We start from the raw sequence: 24,046 nt of genomic DNA, 5'->3' as shown, positions 1-24,046 counted from the left end.
CTCACTACGTGTGTGTGTCTATTTAAGCAAACTAATCACACTGATTCATTTGGATTGCTCTAATTTATATTTACAAATAAGGTTGGCAATCATTATCTTTGGACTGAACCAACCATATATACACCAAAAAAATCCGGGAAAATAATACTCCTATACTGTTGTTAAGAACCTTTTTAATCTTTTATTCTTTCAACAACAAATTTAAAAAGAATTCTCAAATCAACATGTCCATTTATGACTATAATGCATCTTGATCGATGCCATATACACACACATATATACATGTATGTGTATGATATGTATATACACACATAGAGAGACAGTGAGAGACAGAAACACAGAGAGAATATTATGATTGCATTTCACACCCTTCCTCTCTTCATTTGTCTACCCATCTTCCCCTTGATTCCACTCCCTTGACTAAGAAGCTTTCTACTATTCATTTTATTAAACTCTAAGTTATTTATTAAAAAGAGTTTTATCAGAGAAATTCTCCCTCAGATTTCCCATACTTTAATTTCTGTGTATATATGCATATATATTTTCATGTATGATTAAAATTTATATTTACCTTCCATATAAAAGAGAAAACATGAACGCTTTGTCTTTGTGAACATGACCTACTTCACTTAACATACTTTTTTTCTCCAGGTCCATTCATTTCCCTGAAAATGGCACATATCTTATTTTCCTGATGAATAAAATTCATACCCACACAAATATGTATATAATACATGTATACAGGGCTGGGAATGTGGCTTAGTGGTAGAGTGCTTGCCTAGCATGCATAGAGCCGGCCTTGGGTTTGATTCCTCAGTACCACATAAAAAAAGGTCAGAAATGGCACTGTGGCTCAAGTGGTAAAGTCCTAGAATTGAGCAGAAAGAAGCCAAGGACAGGCCCTCAGTTTAAGTCCCAGGAATGGTTAAAAAAAACACATGTATACATATACATACATTTATATGTGTGTGTACACATATACATATATATATATATATATATATATATGAATATATGGGCTTCCCCATAACTTGGTGATAGTGTATCAATAAACAGGGGTGTGCAAGTGTCCTTGTTGTATCTTGACTTGCAATCATTTGATAAAGACCCAAGAATGGTATTGCTGGATCTTAGGGTAGTTTTAGGTTTAGTTTCTTGAGTACTCTCCAAACTGCTTTTCAGAGTGGTTACACTAGTTTATATTCCACCAATAGTTTAATGGAGTTTCTTTTTCCTCATGTCTCTGGTCAGCATTTGTAACATAAATAGTATTCGTGATGATGGCCATTATTACTGGAATGATATGGAATCTCAGTGCTGTTCTAATTTGTATTTCCTTTATGGCTAGAGATGTTGAGTATTTATATGTTTATTGACCATTTTTACTTCTTCTTCTGAGCCGTCATCATTTATCTTTTACAGCATAGCAACTCTACCTAACATTTATATTGTATCAGGAATTGAAAGTGACTTGAAGATGATTTAAAGTAACCCAAGGACATGTCTAAGTTACATACAAATACTATGTCATTTTACACAAGGAATGTGAATATCCATGAAGGTTGGGGACACCCGTGTAACCAGCTTTCTGCAAATGCTGAGTATTGACTGTAACACATTTTGGGAAATATTTAGCCATGTCACAGCAGTTAGGCCAGTCCTTAGAAATTTTCAGATAGCCTGGCAGCAAACAAAATTATACAGAATTTAACATAGTTTATCATGACTTTATTATTTTCATTTGTTCTGTCATTAAGAAGATGAAAATTGCAATGAGTAGTCTAGATTTCATTGAGAAATAGATTTTTTTAAATCACTTCCTGGCCTAGATGAGTCTGGCTTTTTTGGATGAAAGAACACAGATTATTAATATTTTTAGCTTTTTACTGCCTTAAATCTACACATGAAAATTAAATTGAAGATGTGAAATTAGATGTTTAAAGCTTAAACGTCACCTTGAATATATAATTTTGACTTAGAACCACATTATCTACTGACAATTATTCTGCATTTCCTTTCACTTCTAGAGGTATGTTATAGCATAATTTAAACTATGTCACAGGAGAGAATATCATAAATTGTGGTACTTCGGAAGATTTTCTGACTAAATATATTTCTTACCACAGACAAAACAACTTAAAGGAAAAAAATGAAAACATTACAATGAAGAAACAATGTGCTTACACAGTAGTCAGTCCAATATTTCTGGTCTCATTACAGGCTCACACAATTCAAGTGATTTTAGCTCATTAATCTTGCTTGGATATGTGAAACAACTTTCAATAAAAATTTGGCCACTTGACATAGCTTTGATCTACAGAGTTAAAAATAATTAATGTAGTTTTGATAAATTCCATCAATAATTTACATGTATATACATTTTCAAAAAGATGCAATAATATTCTGTGAATTCAAGCCTTTAAAGATGTCATTTCTGTACTCACAGATCACACTTTGAACCATTGCTTTTCCATGTCAAATGGGAAAAAATCATGTGTGTATATGAGTAAAACAGTATATTATTGGAAGAATTTTGTTGTTGCTGTTTTGGGCATCTGGGAATTGAACCTAGGACTTTTCAGTGCTAAGCAGATGTACTAAGCTGTAATCTTAGTACCATAGAACTATGTTCTGAGCCCTATTCATTATTACATATCTCTAGATTTATATCTAATTTATGTCTATACCTAACTATATTATCTAAATCATCTATATCAACATGAAGAGTAAATGTTTTATTTAGTTAAAGATATATGTATAGAATTTATATATAATTTTGTGATAAAATTGAGGACTCCTGAAAGTGTATATACAAATAGTCTTATACATATAATTTACATAATCATACATTTATATGATTATTCAAAAACATAACACTGCTCATACTTGCTATACTACATCTTTTTTTGTCTTCCCTTTCCCAAACAACTCTTCAGAGCTCTATCCTCAGTACATCTTTTTCTTTCCTCTCAAATTCCATTTCCCATTGCATGGTTCTCTGTTCATCCTCTCTCCAATATTCCTAGCTCTTGTATTGTTGGTTTTCTGTTACACTGAGGATCTGAGTTCAATCCTCCCCGGGCCAAGACTGTTCTGATTTCAACTCACCAGTCAAGTTTCAACGATGCTGCTAACTCAAATTCTTCTTTATATCTTTTCTAGAATACCCAGAAAGATTCTGCATCGGGGGACTTCAATTTATTCTATTCTGAAAATACTGTGCTTCTAATTTTCAAAATTACATTAGAAATGCCTCACTTCCTTTGGCTAAATTGTATGCCTTATTACTGTGTTCTGATACCAATTGCTTAAATACAGCTGAAACTACAGAAATATTTAATGAACGTTAAGTAGGTAATATAATGACAGGCATCAGTTTTGTTACCTACTGTCAGGTATAGGAAAAAGGAAAAAAACTTTATATTTTGTGTTTCCCACATCTTTATCATCTTTTAAGTAGATATATTTTTCCTGCTCCAAATAATTAACTATGAAAACCCAAGACACATTGGGAGTCACCTAGCTTTACATTACTTATGTGATTTTCAGAACATTATTGACCTCTGTAAAATATTAAGGGCTTAATCTATCAACACCTCTGAGTTGTTGTGAGGATTATTCAATGCAATATACTTTGTAGCAACACGTTCAAAAGGCAGGTTTTTATAAGCAGAAATTGGCTGATCTCACTATTTCAGTAGAGGTCACTGTTGCCTGAACCCCTATCGTGCTTGCAGTAGCTGAGGGTCCTAGCTGCCTCTCCCCTAGGACTACATCTGAATGTACTCATCCTTAGTTATTTAGCTATCACCCCCATGAACAGAAGGCTCTGTGGTCATTCTTTGCTCATGGAGTGGGTGTTTGCTTACAAACTCCTGACTGGCTCAATGCAAGTCAAGGAGAACATATTTGGCAGCTGATGTGAAGCATTTTGGTCAGATGTGTTCAGGGCCCACAGTCACAGACTTGTGTTTATTTTTACTGGAAAAAAAGCAGAGCAGGGAGTCTTGGCCTGGTGGCCTTTATTTGAGCAGGGTAGAATAGCAAACTCTATGTCCAACAGTTCAGGGAAAATTGTTCCAACTATCTCAAGCAAAGAACACATGAAGATTATTAGGGTTTGTGTGTGTTTTTCTTTTTGTCTAAACAGCTAAAGGTTGATCTAGATATATCACAAAAAATATAAGGAGAGAATAGATTTTTATAAGTTACATGGTACTCAATATTGTAAATAAGTCCTAGATTAAGTAATCCAAAGTTTCAACTATCCCCAGAAAAAATTGACTCCACCTCCAATTCTGTGTTCTATCCTGTTTAAACATGAGACTCTCTCCCTCTGATTATATATTAAGAACTGCTGGGCTGGGGATATAGCCTAGTGGCAAGAGTGCCTGCCTCGGATACACGAGGCCCTAGGTTCGATTCCCCAGCACCACATATACAGAAAAAAACGGCCAGAAGCGGCGCTGTGGCTCAAGAGGCAGAGTGCTAGCCTTGAGCGGGAAGAAGCCAGGGACAGTGCTCAGCCCCTGAGTCCAAGGCCCAGGACTGGCCAAAAAAAAAAAAAAAAGAACTGCTGGTGCTGAATAAAAAGAAATTTAGTGAATCGCCTATACATTTTTTTTACATCTCTTTTTTTATATTCACAGGTTTATTCACAGGTACCAAAAACAAAATAACTCAAGGGTCGATTAACAGATGAATAAACAATGTGAATGTTCACATAATGGATTATTATGCAACACAGTGAACAAACTAATATTAACAGTATGGATAACCTGTTGAGCAGAAGAAACCAGGCATGAAAGGACACCTATTCTTTGATTGGATTTCTATGGCCTTTACAGGAAAGGCAAAGTTGCAGTGAGAAACAGGCAAGTAGCTACCGAGGGCCAGTGAGGAGGGTGAAAATATCTGGAAGCATCACTGTGAAGGATCTATATATTTGACATAACAGTAAACTTTGTATTTCAGTTATTTTTGTCAATCCTGGGGCTTAGAAATTGGGACCCTGTCACTGAGTGCCTCTGTACTCAAGGCTAGTACTCTACCACGTGGACCACAGCCCCATTTCATGGGCTAAATTTGGTATGTTTCCTTAATATTAAAAACCCCATTTTTATGACAAGAGTATAAACTCTCTGGGCCCTGTCCACATAACAATCATTTTCACTGGCACAAAGATCCAAAGTTTGCATATATTGACAATTTTCTGTGTGCTGGAACATGATTATAACTACTGCTGGGGGAAGATATCACAATTGACTATTTTTTGCATTTTATTGTTATTATAAAGGTGATAATGGTAATTTTAAAGATCCAAAATTGAGTCTCTCAGAGGCCAAAAGTGAAAATGTCTGTTAATGACAGGACCATCATGTATACTCAAGGAAGATAATGCAGTCACCATTTTCATCCCATTATGCAATTAAAAGGAAATAGTGAACACAAGATACACACACACACACACACACACACACACACACACACACACACACACACACACACACATCCAAATGCTAACCCAGAGAATGTCTGCTGCTGAAGTTTTAGCTTTAGGACTCTCAAAATAATCTCTGATATTAGACAAAAGCACCTGACATAGAAAAAATAATTCAATCATAATTAGACCTCTCTTCTTGTAGGTGGCTTTTTTAGGGTGTCATGGGCACAGATTTATATACAGCAATATTTCATGTCACACATGCACATGCTGCACTGAAAAACTATTTCCTCAGGAGAGTCTGATTATTTCATCTCGCCCACTTGTATCTAAAAATGGCCCTGACCCAGCAAACTGTGATTCTAGGGTACACTGACAGATGTCCTTTGGGCACCAGTGCTAAAGCTGGTAGGGCATGGAGCAGACATTTGGATAAAGGCCTTTGAGGGTCAGTATTATCTGCCTATAAGTCTGTGTTTGGGTTTGTTGTTTGATTATGAACAGGATTGGCAGCTATCCTTACTTAAAGTGTAGCCATTAATGGACTGGCGCAGAACACCCTGTTTTCTAAGGCTACAATCCAAAGCACAACTGAGTCTGTAGATGATACAATGTTTGCACTCTAAAGAGAGCTAAAGGATGGGAAATCACTCCAGGCCTCTTAGTCTTCTTTCCTGTCTGTCAAGCTTTCTAGGACACGGTTTTTCTTCAGCAGACCATGGTAATGTGTGCTTGAGAAAAAAAAAATGAAATTCAACTAGTTTTTCAGGAATTCTTTCATAATGTAACTTGAACCAGCCCTTATTAATAAGCCTGAAGTATTTACCCTCTAACTGAAGTCCTGCAATTATTTAAATGTGTAAGTGAAACCATTCTTTATACCTTCATTTACAGTCCATTTAATTCAGAAGCTGAGTTTACTTGGTTTACTAACTGAACATTAACCACCATTTGAATAGCTTAAGAACTATCAACAATTGCAATGGCCCATAATAAATATATGTATAATTATTTCTCCATTGGTTGTCCTTCAGAGTTGAAAATTGTGTTTCTGGTAGAATTACTAACCACATGCCTAACAATAACTACATGGCTTGAATCTTACTATGTGTTGGCATGGGGTTGCAATGTAATGTATAGCATATTTGTTAATATCTTATTTATTTCACAGTATAACTCATGTACTATTATTACTGTTGTATCATAAAGAAAACAAGTTTCTGCCATTGGTTAGTTGAAGTTTAAAAAAGAAAACAAATCAAAAAGACATATACCAGAATCATTGGCACATTATGTTTATGGTTTCATACTTAAACAAGAATGGCATTTCTTTCATAATTCAGATCCACAATGCAATGCTGGCAAGTTTAGTTGAACAGTGCCTATTTACATGAAATACAAGGCATAGTTTTAAAGAAAGAAGAATTACTTTATCTAAGTTGGTATGAACTTACATTGTTATCATCTTTCAGTAATTCCTAGACTGAGATGATTAATTTATTTATTTGAGATAGTTAGATTGAAGTTTAAAAATATGAGGGAAAAATCAAATAACATTATCTCCAAAAATGTAAAATAGTATTCTCTTTAAAAATCTAGTATAAAATTTTACCCAAAATCAAAAACAAGATTCTCCCATAAATTCTATCAAAATTTTATTGAAAAACAATCATTGTGATTAACATACTAAAGTACTAGCACAATCCTGTTCATTGAATTCATCATAGCAAGACATGGAATCAGCCTATATGTCCCTCAACAGATTAATGGATTAAGAAAATGGGGATATGGCCTAGTGGCAAGAGTGCTTGCCTTGTATACATGAGGCCCTGGGTTCAATTCCCCAGCACCACATATACAGAAAATGGCCAGAAGTGGCGCTGTGGCTCAAGTGGCAGAGTGCTAGCCTTGAGCAAAAAGAAGCCAGGGACAGTGCTTAGGCCCTGAGTCCAAGCCCCAGGACTGGCCAAAAAAAAAAAAAAAAGAAAATGTGAGATATTGAGTTTCCCAGAAATTAGAGATTATTATGATTACAGTGACGGTGATAATGATTTGACTGACTTTTGTGATTATAAAATATATTCTGTGGGATGTGAGTAAATTGATATGCATTGAGATATATTTACTAGAGTTTCTTCGTGGTACATTTGAGTTAGTTTCATTCAATGACAACTCCTTTATACAACTACTTTTAGATAATTAAAAAAACAAAAACAAAAAATATAAATAAATAAAAGAATATGTTTTTTAAAAAAGAAAATGTGAGATATTATGTGCACATAGTCTATAGTGTACATGTGTAATTATATTCAATTGTGTACACAGTTATTTTAGAATACATATACATGTGTATTCTATTATGTACATAGAGAGACAGAGACAGAGAAAATTCTATAGAAATCTACTGGTCCATCAGATAGAATGATATTGTACCATTCTTAAGGAAATTGAAAGGCTTTGAAAAATATATACTAAGTAGAATAAGCCAGACACAGAGAAACATAGGTTCAATTGTTTCCCTCATTTGTGGTAGCTAGAATGTGCCTATAAATCTACAAATAAACACACTGGGTGGTAAGCAAGGGGTTAGAAATGAGTTAACTGAAGGATAATAAACTCTATGGAGAGTAGCAGGTGAAGATGGGGCCAAAGGAAAAGGGTAGAATGAATGGCAAAAGGGGTGAATGCAGAAAAAAATTCATTGTATATACCACAGAAGTGAGAAATGTAAGGAAAGGAGTGGGTTGAAGGAGGTGTGGGTGAAGACAGTGAAGAAGTGATACAGATCAACAGATGCACATAAACTGCTTTGTTAAATTTACATAAATGCATAAGCTAAAATTAAGGTAAATAGATAAAATGTAGATTGGGAGGGTTGGTAAGAATGTTGAAAGGGGTGATATTGATCAAGATGCACTGTATTCATAAACTGCTTCAGTGAATGCCAACTCTTTTTTATAACTACTTAAAATAATAAAAAAAAATACTGTACAGTATGTGAGGATTGACAAAGGTGGATGGCTAGTTTTCCCAACACCAATTATTATAGAGTATTTTTTCCCACTGCATTTAGCTCCCTTATCAAATATCAAAAAACTTTAAGTGTATGGTTTTACTTTAGGACTTCTAACCTATTTCACTGACCTTTAGGACTATTTTTTTGTGTCAATACTAAGCGGGTTTTGTTATTATAGCTGTGTAGTAGAGGTTGAGGTCTGGTACTGTGATGCCACCCAAGGTTATTTTTGTTCTTGTTGTTTGTTTGTTTGTTTTGTTTTGTCTAGAACTGCTTTGATGGGGATTGCATTGAATTTGTATATTGCATATCATTGTTAGTAGTATGGCCATTTTCACAATAGTGATTCTACCTATCCATCAGAATAGAATGTGTTTCCATTTCCTGGTGTCCTCTTTGATTTTCTTCTTCAGATTTTTTTTATAGATTTTGCTATAAAAAAAAAAAAACTTTTACAGGGAATGGGAATAGGCCTAGCGGTAAAGTGCTCACCTTGTATACATGAAGCCCTAGGTTGGATTCCTCAGCCCCACGTATATAGAAAAAGCTGCAAGTGGTGCCGTGGCTCAAGTGGTAGAGTGCTAGCTTTGAGCAAAAAAAGAAGCCAGGGACAGTGCTCAGGCCCTGAGTTCAAGTCCCACAACTGGCAAAAACCAAAAACAAACAAACAAAAAAAAACCTTTACATCTTTGATTGGTTTAATCCCTAGGTATTTTTTATTTTTTGAGACCATTGCAAATGGAGTTTCTTGCATGATTTCCTTTTCTGCTTGTACCTTGTTGGCATTCAGAAAGGCTACTGATTTTTGTGGGCTAATGTTGTATCCTGCTACTCTACCAAAGTGGTTGACCAGCTCTAGGAGGTTGGACATGTCGTTTTTTGGAACCTTTAAGCATATGATCACCTAAACTGTAAATAACAATAGTTTGATTTCTTCTTTTTTCTATGTGAATCTCTTTTATGTACTTTTCTTGCCTTATTGCTCTGGCTAAGAATTCCAGAACTACACTGAAGAGGAGTAGAGAGTGTGGACACCCTTGCCTTGTTCCTAGTTTAAGAGGAAATGGATTTAGTTTTTCCCCATTCATTATTATGTTGGCTGTTATCTGCCATATATAGCCATTATTACTTTTGTTCTTTCTATTCCTTGCTTCTTGAGGTTGTTCACATGAATAATATGTTATGTTGAAGGCTTTTCTCTAGTCCCAAAGTGCACTTGGTCCTTGCCATGTCCTGAATTGGGATAAGCTTGACCCTCAGAGGGGGCAGGGCAGGCTTCAACAGGGTGATATGGGAAGATTGTCCCACTGTCTTAGTAGATTAGGTTTTTCCACTGGTATCCAGGGCTGTGGAGGAGGCAGGATCATAGGGCCCAATTAGTATTGGGCCCAGTAGTCTTCCATTGGAAGCAGATGGGGGTTGGAGAATTGAGGAAGGACTCTGACCTCTTAGCCCTCTTCAAGCATGGTGTCCCTTCTCAGGCAGAAGGGAGGGGTCCGGGCCTAGCAATCTGGGTCACCCAAAAGAAGGGTCCCCAGCATGGTACTCGCAGTTCCATGGTTTCAGCAGCATTGTGAAAAGCTTCTGCATCTGGATGCTGAGGTCTCGCATTACTGATCTTTGTAACTATCTTCAATGGACGAGATCTCAATGTTGTGGAACTTCTCTTTGTCTAAATGCTGCAGGTTCATGTTGATGGTCTGTGTCTTTCTATGTGCTGGTCGGGATCCTGGATATCACCAGGCTCATTCGTGCGCCTCAGCCGGCGTGGGATGGGGTGGTGAGAGGAAGGCGCTTTGCAGTTTTTTTTGTCCTTCTGTGTGTTAAGTATAAGTTCTTATTTGTTCTTGTTATTCTCTGCTTCTATTTTTCTTGTCTATCTCTTGGGGAGATTTTTATTAAGAAAATTCCATTGCTTTTGCTCACTTTCTACATTGTAAGGAAGCATCTATGAATTATTTTCGTCATATTTTTGTTATATATCCCTTTATTTGGGCAATACTGTGAGTTTGAATTTAGTTCTATTTGCTAAGCAAGCATCCTGCCAGTTGTGTCACATTCCCACATCTTTTTTTGATTTAGTATATTTTTCAGGTAGGGTGTTGTACTTTTGCCCAGGTTGATCTCAAACTGGAATACTTCTACTGTTCACTTAAAAGGTTGCTGATTACAAGTGTATACCACAACACCTGACTTGTTTATGAGATAGGGGCTTGATAACTTTTCTGTATAGGTTAGCTCAACCAGATTCTTCAGTTTCTGTTTTCTTTTTAACTAGGATTGTAAACATGAACCACTAGGCCTAGCCCAATATTCAACTTTAAATTGGCCACTGAGCAAATGATTGTTATAATAAGTAAAACTCAGAGATAGCGAGTGTGGGAAATGTGAGAGGTTAGCACCGATATGTTGATACCCTTTAACAACAAATCTTATGGATTGCACTGCATGTTAATGACAAAGATAACATTTTTTGAAAAGAAAAGTCATAATGTCACTCATTAAGATAAGCAACCTCTTCATTACATGGGGGTAACTGGCTTCTTGAGGAGTGAAAGAATTTTTTGCTCAATGTCAAGCCCTATTCATAATGTCATGACTATATTCACAGTATAGTTTCAAAGTACCTTGAATTAATATTTTCTTCCTTGTTTCTTTGGTCATCATGGTCAACCAAAAAATCATCTGGCCTGCTTCATATGGGTGCATTACTGTCATAAAATGATGACACTAGGGCCAATTTTAAGTACTAACCTGAAACTACTCAGAAACACATAGCAGCTTATCATTTCCCCTGGACACCACAGACGTAAATATCAGAAATTGTTCCATTCCTATTGTGCTATGTGAAAAGTATAGAATTTTATATGAATTAGAAATAAATAATTTATTATTTGATCCTAATTTTCTATTGCATATATATATACATATTTTTGTTCATATCTGTTTTCAGGTATGTATAAATTTGTAACTACTAGAAGATAGCATGTATTATCTCATTTACATCTTGCTGATACTCCACCAATTTTCTACAACTACCGTGTACTTTTCAACAAGTGCATTAATGATAGTTTCAGTTCTTCCAAAGTAAAGAAGAAAGAACTCATCTCTGCTACAACAACGTTCTACCTCATGTCTTCCAGAATTTAAGTAAGAGGGAAAATAGAAAGGCAAAAAAAGTTTAAATGAGAATGCTGTTCAGAAGATTAATTCCTTCGAACAAAAGAGGCCTTAAATATGTCAAACAAATTCTTTCAGAACTACAGAACAAGATAGTCCCAAATACAATCGTAGTGGGAGACTTTAATACTCCACTCTCTCCAAGAGACAGATTCAACACACAGAGGATTAGCAAGGGAGCTGAAGACCTAAGTAAAACCATATCCCACATGGATCTGACAGATCTGTACAGAGTTTTTCACCCTACAGAGACCCAATACACATTCTTCTCAGCAGCTCATGGAACATATTCCAAAATACATCATGTCATAGTCCACACAAAGAACCTCACCAAAAACAAGAGTATTAACATTATCCCATGTATTTTACCTGATCACAGTGGAATCAAGGTAACCCTCAATAACAGAGGATACAACAGAGACTACACAAATACTTGGAGGCTAAGCCCCTCACTGTTATCTAACACTTGGGTCACAGAGCAAATTAAGAACAAAGTTAATGAATTCATAAGCTACAACGACAATGAAAATACATCACAAAGAAACCTATGGGATACAGCTAAGGCAGTGCTGAGTGGCAAGATCATTGCCCTCAGTGCACGCATTAAAAGAATGGAATCAGAACAGGTAAATAACCTCATGATGCAGCTAAAACATCTGGAGAAACAGGAAAAAGTTGAATCTAAAACAACTAAGAGGAGAGAGATCACAAAGATTAAAGAAGAGATAAATCTGATTGAAAATAGAAAGACTATTCAACAAATAAATAAAACTAAAAGCTGGTTCTTTGAGAAAATAAATAAAACTGACAGACTGCTTGCAAGACTTACAAAGAGAAAGAATAGAAGAGACTCATATCTGTAGGGACGCCACCGGAAAAATTACAACAAATACACAGGATATTCAAACAATCATAAGGAACTATTTCCAGAACCTCTACTCACTAAAGAACAAAATTTTACAGAAATGGATCTATTCGTAGAGAAGTATAAACTGCCCAAACTGAATCAAGAAGAAATAAATCAACTAAATAAACCAATAACTTACAGCGAGATACAGGAGGTAATCAAGAGCCTCTCAACAAAGAAAAGCCCAGTCCCGGATGGATTAACCAATGAATTCTATAAAACCTTCAGTGAGGAGCTAATACCAATACTCCTCAAACTCTTCTGTGAAATAGAAACAGAGGGAGAAATCCCAAACTCATTCTATGAAGCTAATATTATACTCATCCCCAAATCAGGCAAAGATCTAACAAAAAAAGAGAATTACAGACTAATATCACTAATGAACACAGATGCAAAGCTCTTCAACAAAATATTAGCTAACAGGATCCAGAAACTGATCAAGAAAATTATACATCATGATCAAGTAGGCTTCATCCCACAAGCGCAAGGATGGTTCAACATCCACAAATCAATAAACGTAATTCACCACATCAACAGAGCTAAGACCAAGAACCACATCATCATCTCAGCCGATGCCCAAAAAGCCTTTGACAAAATATAGCACCCACACATGTGAAAAGCCCTGGAGAGAACAGGAATAGAGGGAACATTATTTAAAACAACAAAAGCCATATACAACAGACCAACTGCTATTATCATAGTAAATGGGGAGAGACTAAAACCATTTCCCCTAAACTCAAGAACAAGACAAGGATGCCCACTATCTCCACTTCTATTCAACATAGTGCTAGAATCCCTAGCCATAGCAATAGGCAGGAGGGTATCAAAGGGATCCACATTGGCAAAGAAGAAATCAAACTATCCCTATTTGCAGATGACATGATCTTATAACTGAAGGACCCAAAAAGATCAGTCCCCAAACTCCTAGACCTAATAGACCATTTTGGCAAAGTAGCAGGATACAAAATCAACCCACAAAAATCAGCAGCTTTTCTGTACACAAGCAACGTATAAGCAGAAAAGGAAATTATGGAAATAATACCATTTACAATAGCTAAAAAAGAATAAACTACTTAGGAATTAACCTAACTAAAGATGTGAATGACCTACTTAATGAGCACTATAAAAATCTAAAAAGGGAAATCAAAGAGGACACAAGGAGATGGAAAGACCTCCCATGAGGCAGAATCAATATAGTGAAAATGGCCCTATTGCCCAAAATGTTATACAAATTCAATGCAATCCCCATCAAGGTTCCAGCTACATTCTTCACTGAAATAGAGAAAGCAACCCATAAATTCATATGGAACAGCAAAAGACCTAGAATAGCCAAAGCAATTCTAGGCAAAAGAAACAGGGCAGGAGGTATCACAATACCAGATTTCAAGCTCTATTATAGAGCCATCATAACAAAAACAGCCTGGTATTGGTATAAAAACAGACTTGAAGACCAATGGAATAGAATAGAAGACCCAGAAATAAAGCCGCATTCTTACAGCCAACTGATATTCAACAAAGGAGCTAAAGACATACAATGGAAAAAACATAGCCTCTTCAACTACTGGTGCTGGGGAAACTGGGCAGCCATATGTAGAAAACTCAAAAGTATTCCCTAGCCTATCACGATGCACCAAGATCAACTCACAATGGATTAAGGACCTCAACATGAGACCTGAATCCTTGAAACTACTGAAGGACAGTGTAGAAAAGACACTAGAACTTCTAGGCACAGGAAGGAACTTCCTGAATATAGTCCCAGGGGCACAACAGATAAGGGAGAGACTCGACAAATGGGACTACTACAAAATAAAAAGTTTCTGCACAGCTAAAGACATAGCCACCAAACTAGAAAGACAGCAACCACATGGGAAAGGATCTTCACCAGCACAGCAACAGAAAAAGGCCTAATATTTGTCATCTACAGAGAACTCAAAAAACTAACCCCCTCCAAACCCAGAAACCAATTATTAAATGGGCAAAGGAGCTAAAGAGAGACCTCACAGGAAAAGAGATAAAAATGGAAAAAAAAAAAAAAAAACATATGAGGAAATGTTCAACATCCCTGGCAGTAAAGGAAATGCAAATAAAAACAACCCTGAGATACCACCTCACTCCAGTGAGAATGGCCTATACTCTGAACTCAGGCAACAACAAATGCTGGAGGGAATGCAGGGAAAGAGGAACCATTCTCCACTGTTGGTGGGAGTGCAAATTAGTACAACCACTTTGGAGAACAGTATGGAGGTTCCTCAAAAAGCTCAGCACAGACATACCCTCTGACCCAGCCATACCACTCCTAGGCATCTATCCTGAACAACAGGACTCAGGATATCAAAAAGACATCTGCACATCCATATTTATCGTTGCACAATTTACAATAACCACAAAATGGAAACAACCCTACAGATGAATGGATCAAAAAAAGTGGTACCTATTCACAATGGAATATTACATAGCAATTAGAAATGACAAAATATTGTTATTCGCCGGAAATGGTCAGAACTTGAACAAATAATGTTGAGCGAGACAAGCCTAGAACAGAGAACAAAGGGGCATGGTCTCCTTGATATATGACTGTTAAGGTGGGAGGCAGGGGGGACAGTAGAGACCTGGTCTGCTTAACAAATCTTTTTGTCAAATGGTATTTCCACAGGTTTGGGTCAGTAACCTTACATTATGTAACTAAAACCAAACAACTACTAAACATAAAAACATCTAAAATAGACCTCTCAGTGGATCATAATAGCTCAAAAGCTATTTATGTATGATCATATAAGACAAGGATAAGCAAACTTTACGGTTGACATTATATTTAAAGTTCTAGGTGAATTTCCTTTGACGTATGCCAAGTGGCTACTGTATATGATTTTGGTACACTGGGTATTGTATATATGCCTACCTGATCTAGGGAAGGGAAAGGAAAATGAGGGTGAAAGATATCACAAGAAATGTACTCACTGCCATATTATGTAACTGTACCCCTTTTGCACAACACCTTGTCAACAAAATTTAATTAACAAAAAAGTGAAAAAAAACAAAACAAAAAACTAGCTGATTGAGGAGGTAACAAACAGTACAAGAAATGTGTATGAAACTGTAACCTCTCTGTACATCAATTTGACAATAAAATTAAAATTTTAAAAAGCAGGACATCCCAAATGGAAAGAAGTAATATTAACTCTCTTCCTCTCTTTCACTTCCTGTCCCTGAAGTAAATGGTTTGTTCTTCATAAGCTGCTGGCTAGATGTGTCTCCACAAACCCAATGGGTCCAATTGATCATGGTCTGAAACTTCTAAAAGTGTGAGTAAAAAAGAACCTTCTTTGTGGAATTGTAACTTATTTGTACAACTTTTTAATAATAAAAAAGGATTTTAAAAAAGAAAAGAAAAGATTAATTCATGTGGAATTCATACAATTAGCTTCGTCTTATAGACCCTAAACAGAATGCAAATTCCATTTAAATAGCATTTTCAGTCCAGCCTTAATTCTTCCAAATCATGTTTTTAAGTCCCTTACCAAATTAGAAATGGTCTTGAACTGCCAAATTGAGGTTCTTTATCCATTAAATTGAACACTGCCTTTCAGTCATTATCCCCTCAAATGGAGTAGTACATGCTCTGAATCTCTGCTTCTACCTACATTTCCCCATGTGCTGATTATGGGGCAAGTGGGAAGCTCCACTTTGATTCATTAGTATCAGTAAAATATATATTCAGCATGTTTTGGCATAAGTTACCACACTTAAGAAAGAATATATTCTCATAATACTCTAAATCTATTGCATATGGTAGCAACTCAAGCAAATTATGACTGGCTTACCAAGCACTAACTCTATAAAAATGTAGTACTGTTGTTTTCCTTCATTGTATCCAGTCTACCTAGAAACTGATTTAATGTCATATATTTTATCAGCATCTAATATATAATCTGTGGTTATTTGCACTGCTTGGGTAAAGGAGGTATCAGTAATTTTATATGCAGTATGCCATGAGCTATGTTTTGAAGTTGAAAATCAGTCAGCTAAAAGTAAACTATTATTTATTAAAATAATGAAGCACATGATTTTGTACTTAAATGTTCATTTATCATGCATGTGTCCTTTGTCTGATATGATCATGTGATTAAATTTAAGATCCATTTATTTTTAATTGAATAAAACCAAGCAAGTATTTTAAGATTCCTTAATATTCTATTGACACATATGTAGATGGCTCCCTAAAGCTTTCTCTCCATATATACTTGTATAATGTTAGAATTACTGGAAACATGTGGTCATCAATTCATTACCATTGACAACCTGTTAGTTCCTCTGATTCTGTAATTGAAGGAAGCTGTTATTAAGCATTTGGCCAGTCTGCTTGTTCCTTGTGGTAATTTTGCTGAAATCAGAATTGTCCATCTTGAACCAGATGCTTGTTACTCTTATCTATCATCTTAGCTTCTATCAGGAGGCTTGGATGTGAGTATTATAGTTCAAAGCTACCACCAGGCAGACAAATCCCAGATACTTTTATGGCCACTTATGTACCACAAAGGTAGAACTGAAATTATGATTCAAGTTAGGGAATGTGAGTAGCAACACAAAGACAAAGAGTGAAGTCCTAGGTTTAAGCCCTAGTGACAGCACACATACACACACACACACACACACACACACACACACACACACACAAACTTGTTTTCATCTTAGAACCATAAAACCAACATCTACTGAACTACTGTATTAGGGAACAAAGCAAACAATTGTTTTACCAAGATTATCTTCTTTGCCATGCAGAAACTTTTCAGTTTGATGCAATCCAATTTGTCCAGTCTTCCTTTGATTTGCTGTCATGCTGGATCTTTTCTTAGGAAGTTTTGACCTACACCTCAGAGCACTAATTTATCCCTACCCATTTCTGTCATATTTTCATGATGTCTAGCCTTACATTAAGGTATTTGATCTATTTGGAATTTATTCTGGTATAGGGTGATACCCTAGAGTATGGAAGAAGATTTTTAACACTGCATCAGACAAAGGCCTAATATGTAAAATATACTTAGAGCTCAAAAAATTAAACTCTCGGGGCTGGGGATATAGCCTAGCGGCAAGAGTGCCTGCCTCGGATACACGAGGCCCTAGGTTCGATTCCCCAGCACCACATATACAGAAAACGGCCAGAAGCGGCGCTGTGGCTCAAGTGGCAGAGTGCTAGCCTTGAGCGGGAAGCAAGCCAGGGACAGTGCTCAGGCCCTGAGTCCAAGGCCCAGGACTGGCAAAAAAAAAAAAAAAAAAAAAAAAAAAAAAATTAAACTCTCCCCCCAAATAAACCATCAAAGAAACAACCAGATTAATACATTGGCTAATGACTTAAAGAGAGACTTAAAGAGATAAGAATGGCCAATAGGCTATTCAACATTGGTGGCCATAAAAGAAATGCAAATCAAAACAGCATACAGATTCCACCTCACCCCCATAAGAATGGCCATTATCAAGAAAATTAATAACAACAAATGTTAGTGGAGATATGGCCAAAAAGTAATGCTACTACACTGTTAGCAGGGGTGCAAACTTCTTCAACCATTCTTGAAAGCAGTATGGAGGTTCCCCAAAAGACTAAACATAAAGCTTCTCTATGACCCAGCAATCTGACCCCTGAGCATTTTTTTTGATTGATCATAAAACTACCAGCATGACCACGTTTATTGCAGCAATTGCAATATTGTTTACCATAGCCAAGATATAGAATCAACCCAGATGCCCCTTATTGAGTGAATGGATGAAAATATGATAGATATACACAATGGAATTCTATGCTTCAATCAGAAGGAATGATATTGCACTATTGGTAAGGAAATGGAAAGGCTTGAAAAAAATTATATTCAGCAAAGTAAGCCAGACCCCCCAAAACAGTTTTCATGATTTCCCTCATTTGTGGTAAAAAGGATTTGCCTATGAATCCACAAATAAACACATTGGGCGGGAAAAGAGAAAAAAAATTCACTTGGGCATGACAAATTATTCATATTCTAAACATACATACAGTGAGACCAAAGGAGGATTTTCTTAGGAGAGGATTAGGAGAGGATCACAAGGCTCAATAGCTATATTCATATGACCATATACAATGATGTTTATTGACCTGAATTTCAATAAATGAAAAAAAGTGTTTTGTTATTTTGCTTCTTTTTTTCATTTGTTGCTGTTTTTTATGGTTGTTTTTCCAGAGCTGAGGACTGAACTCAGGGGCCTTGCACTTGTCAGGCAGGTGCTCTTCTGGTGAGCTAAATTCCCAGTGGTTTTTGTTTTTAAATCTCTGTGCCTTTTGTCTTTTATGTAAATTTATCTATCTGTTTTAGGGAGAATAATGGAGAGCAAAGAAATGGTTGGGAAAAGGGCAAACAAATGCAGCAGTGATACTCAATAGACACTATGTTGAAGATGAACTATACAACTTGTGGAAGAAGGGGGTTGGGAGGAGAAAAGGAAGAAAGGGAGAAAAGGAAGGAAAAGGTGAAAATTTTCCAAACAAAATGTCCTTTTACTTGACTTATGTAACTATAATACCTCTGCATATCACCTTTACAATAATAAGAAAAATGAAAAACAGAAAAAAAGAATTGGTTTCTCTCTCTCAAAATTCAAATCTAGTTGGCTTATATTGTGTTTGATAGCTCCAAACTGACCAGCATATTCTTGGACTTGGTATAAACTCCATTCATGAAAGATTTGAGTATTTCAGCTGTGGAAAAAGTTGGCCATAGACTAACAGAAATGATGCATACATACATTAACCTGCACAAGTAAATAGAGCCACACAAAAAAAGAAACTAATAGAAAGACCACATAAATGATGATGAAATAACCTCTTTGTATAGAAGAAGAAAGTGGTGTAAGGTGGTGGTGAGTACTCTGGACAATTTTAGAGGGATAATAAATGATTTTCTGAAGACATAAATGTGCCTAAATAATACACACTGTCCAGGACAAAAATATGGGCTTTGGGAAAGATGCTGACAAGTTATGGGAAGGAAATTGGTAGAAATGCATTATAGTTGGTCTCATACATAGATAAGGCCTCCTGGGGCAAACCTCAGAAGAGTAGATGGTATACTTATTGCAAATAGGTGGACATCTTTCCACCTTCCCCAATTAATGAAACATTACGAAGAGAATTCAAGACAATTTGCATGTCTTCTGGAAGAACTTCCTTCAGTCTGGTAAGGAAGCTTTTAGATCAAGGGAATTTCTCTTTAATTTCCTTGATTAGGAAAAGAAAAACACAGGAAGGTTAGAGAAATCTTCATTGGAGGCAGCTTCTACAGTATTGTAGGTCTGGGCATTCAACGTGTTAAGAATGCTATTGTGTGATGTGGGTTCCCATTTTCTGTGAGTTCCACAGAAGACTCTGGTGTATAAGAAGAGTAAATTATTGGGCTCCTTGGCACAGGAAAAAACTTCTTTAACAAAGGAACAGAAATGAAACAAACAAACAAACAAACAAACAAAAAGGTTGGATAAATGGGACTGCATCAAACTGCAGAGCTTCTGCAGGGCAAAGGACATAGCTTGCAATATAAACAGAAAGCCCACAGATTGGGAGAAGATATTTACCTGCCATACAATGGACAAAGGACTCATGTCCAAAATATATGCAGAACTAAAAAAATTAAATTCCTCCAAAACAAAACATCAAAGAAACAACAGCCCCTCAACAAGTGGGCTAAAGACATAAAAAGAGACTTCTCTGAAGAGGAAATGATAATGGCGAAGAGACATATGAAAAAGTGCTCCATGTCACTGGCCATAAAAAAATGCAAATCAAAACAGCATTGAGATTCCACCTCACCCCAGTAAGAATGTCCATTATCAGGAAAACTAACAATAATAAATACTGGAGGAGATGTGGCCAAAAGGGAACCCTACTACATTGTTGGTGGGAATGCGAACTTGTTCAGCCACTCTGGAAAGCGGTATGGAGATTCCAAAGAAGGATAAACATAGAGTTCCCCTAGGACCCAGCAGCCCCACTCCTGGGCATTTACCCAAAAGACTGAAAACAAGAACACACTAAAGCCACCAGCACAATGATCATCGCAGTACAATTTGTCATTGCTAAAATATGGAACCAACCCAGATGCCCCTCAGCAGATGAATGGATCAGGAAAATGTGGTACATATACACAATGGAATTTTATGCCTCTTTCAGAAGAATGACATTGCCACATTCATAAGGAAATGGCAGACCCAAAGAAACATGGACTCTATGGTCTCCCTCATAGGAAATAATTAGCACAGGTTTAGGCTAGTCACAGCAGAGGATCACAAGAGCCCAATAGCTATGCCCTTAGGAACACATGAGATGATGCTAAGTGAAATGAACCCTATGTTATGGAAATGACTGCTATATCACTGTTTTAATTACTTTCAACATGCCATGTGAAACCGTAGCTTCTATTGTTGATGATCCTCTTGTATCCCCTTCCTGTGGTTGTAACCACACTATCACTGTATCTTATCTGAATACACTGGATACTGTATATACTGATATTAGAACTAGGGAAGGGAAAGTGAATATCAAAATTGAGAGACAGAGGATGAAAAGACAAATGACTCCAAAAGCAATACTTACAAAACCATTTGGTGTAAACCAACTGAACAACTCATGGGGGAGAGAGGGAAAGGGGGAGGTGAGAAGGGGGAAATGAGGGAGGAGGTAACAAATCGTACAAGAAATGTACTCACTGCCTTACATATGAAACTGTAGCCCCTTTGTACATCACTTTGACAATAAATAAGTAATTATTCAGAGAAAAAAACAAAAAAGAAGAGTAAATTAAGCTTTTTATTGCTGTTGTTCCTGATATTTTTCAGCAATTCGCAAGCCAAGGAAAATGGAGGGTATTTTGAGTCTTCAATTTTATGATCTATGATTTGTTTCAAGTGCTGCTATTGTGTTGATTGTTTTTTGCTTTTTGTTTTTTTCCTTTTATACCTTAAAACTTTTCAATTCCTCTTGTGGGCATATAATCAGTCCTTCTAAGGCTGCATCTCTTTCATGTATCCTTCCTGTTCAGTATGGCTTACAAAGGACAAAGATTTCACTAACTGCAAAATGCTTCTCAATAAAGTGAGGTTTCCTGTGTACTTTTTTTATACCAAAGTAAACTAAGGCTATCCAAACTTTATATTGAAAGGCAGGAAATTAAGAAACTATAAAAGTACCTCTCTAATGTAAATAATTTTATTGTTAAATTATTTTTAATTGTACTTTAATTTCAAGTTAAAATACTTACTGCTTACATTGTGTATTGTAATTTCTGCATTCCAAAAATAATATCTTGTTAGATAGGCCAGTTCCCTATTTAGAGCCTACAGTTCAAAACTGTTTTTAGTACTATTAACTGATAATCAATTAATTAGTCATTAGGTGTAAATAGCTCCTAGTGGTTGAATGACTAGCTTTTCTAGATGCTGTTGTCTGAGCATGGTTTTATCCCCACTGTGAAGTATTAAGAGAAGGGAAATTTAATCAGACTGTGATGTTTAGAGGTAGGTTTGGGGGAAGGTGATTAAGATTAGATAATGTCATTAGACTGAAGGTTCTGTGATTGACTATGGGTGGTCTTTTAAGAATAGAGTCACCAGAAAAAAATGTATGTATGTGTTCTTCTCTTGAAGATGACACTCTGCACATCACTGAATTCTGCCAGCAAGAAGGCCAAGACAATGTGTAGTGCCTTCACTTTTGATACCCAGACCTATGAGTCAAAATATAGCTATTGTTTCAATAAAGTTTCCCAGCTTCAGATATTTATTTAATTATAATAATATAAAAAATGTTTTAATGTGACAGAGTACCTGATACATACATGGTTTACATGATAGAAAAGAAAGAACCACAATTTTTGGACGATTTAGGTATCCTAAAATATTGGGTGTGAAATTTACTTTTTTGGAAATACACTATACTTCATGGACTGGACAAGCCATGTTTAAACCCCAACTTGAGAAGTCAGTAGAACACAGTCAAGTCATGCCAGCATAAAATATTCACATTTGTATCATCTGTTTTAAAATAAGAGAAGGAAGATATGGTTGAGAATTTCTCAAAGAAATATTAAGGCCTTCCCAAATTTGGCAATATCAAAATGGTGACACTAAAGGTAAAAAAGGTTGAGAGGAAAGGTAAAAGGTGAACCAAAATAACAGCAATACTTACAAGAGAATATGTTGTGAATAAACTGTACAACTTTGAGGGACAGAGGAGAAGTTAAAGTGGGAGAAAAATGAGGGAAGGGGTAACAAGTTTGACAATGAATGTACTCACTACCTTAAGTATGTAACTAACTTCTCTGTGCATAAACCTTGGCAACAAAATTAAATAAAACCTGATGAAATGCAGGAGTGATATTACCTAGACATACTGTTGAAAATGAACTATACAACTTCTGTGTATGGGTGGAAGGGAAAAATTGAGAAAAAGTGAAGGAAGGTGTGACACTGCTCAAACAGAAGTGTACGCATTACCTGACCCTTACAATAATAATAAAAAAAATTTATGAAGCTAAGCAAACCTTTCCATAATAAAGCCAAAGGAACTCTCATCAAGACAGATTAAAAAAGAACTTCTGGAGGACTTCCAGGAAGACAGCTGAGGAGCAGCAGAGCCCTAGCTAAGCTCCCTCTGACATCCCAGTTTGACCATTCCAGAGAAACTTTTACTTCTAGAAAGACAGCCCAAGTAAGTTATATCAGTATAGGGATTCTGGCCAGAAAGGTATAATTGACTTTGCTGGCCTGAAAACACAGGTTTGAGCACCAGGTGGTGTCCCGCCACCACACCATTGCCGGTGCTGGCACAGCACCCAGCATTCTGCACACCTGAAGTACACAGAGGTGACCAGGAGGAAATCCTCCAGACGGCGGCAGACAGACATGGATTGCAGGGTGAGCACAGATGGCTGAAATCGCAGAGAAAGGGTGAGTACCCCATGAAAGACACTCTCACTCACACCCACAGAGCAGTGTCTGGAAGCTAGCCCTTTCCCCACTGGCAGAGCAAAGTGCCATCCTTGACACTGGCATAGGGTCAGACCAGACTGGAACTAAAGCAGGCCAGGGGAAAGCAAGGAAAAAAGGGCCATCTTTGAAAAGGGCAAGAGTGACTGAACTGTGAGAGCCAGCTCTGCCCAGGTGGGAAGATCATTCCCTAGCTGAGGCTCACAGACTCAGGTAAACTCATACAGAGGTGCCCCACCCATAGCTCACCGCACTGACACTGTGGCTGCCAACTCTTCAACAGCCAGAACTTCTAAAATTAAAGTGGCAAGCAGATACTGGTGGCACAGAATAATCAGAATGGAGAGTAAACAGTTCCCGAGAAAGATAAACGGCCCCATTACAGAGGAAGCCCAATTCCCACCTGCAAATGGAGCCAAAATCCACAGCCAGCTCCACCCAGGAGAAGGTTGCCCCACCCAGGAGGTAGGAACCTCCCCCAGGCAAGCAACTCTCA

This window comes from Perognathus longimembris, chromosome 8, assembly GCF_023159225.1.
Source record: "Perognathus longimembris pacificus isolate PPM17 chromosome 8, ASM2315922v1, whole genome shotgun sequence".
Lineage (NCBI taxonomy): Eukaryota > Metazoa > Chordata > Mammalia > Rodentia > Heteromyidae > Perognathus > Perognathus longimembris.
This window is presented reverse-complemented; position numbering follows the sequence as displayed.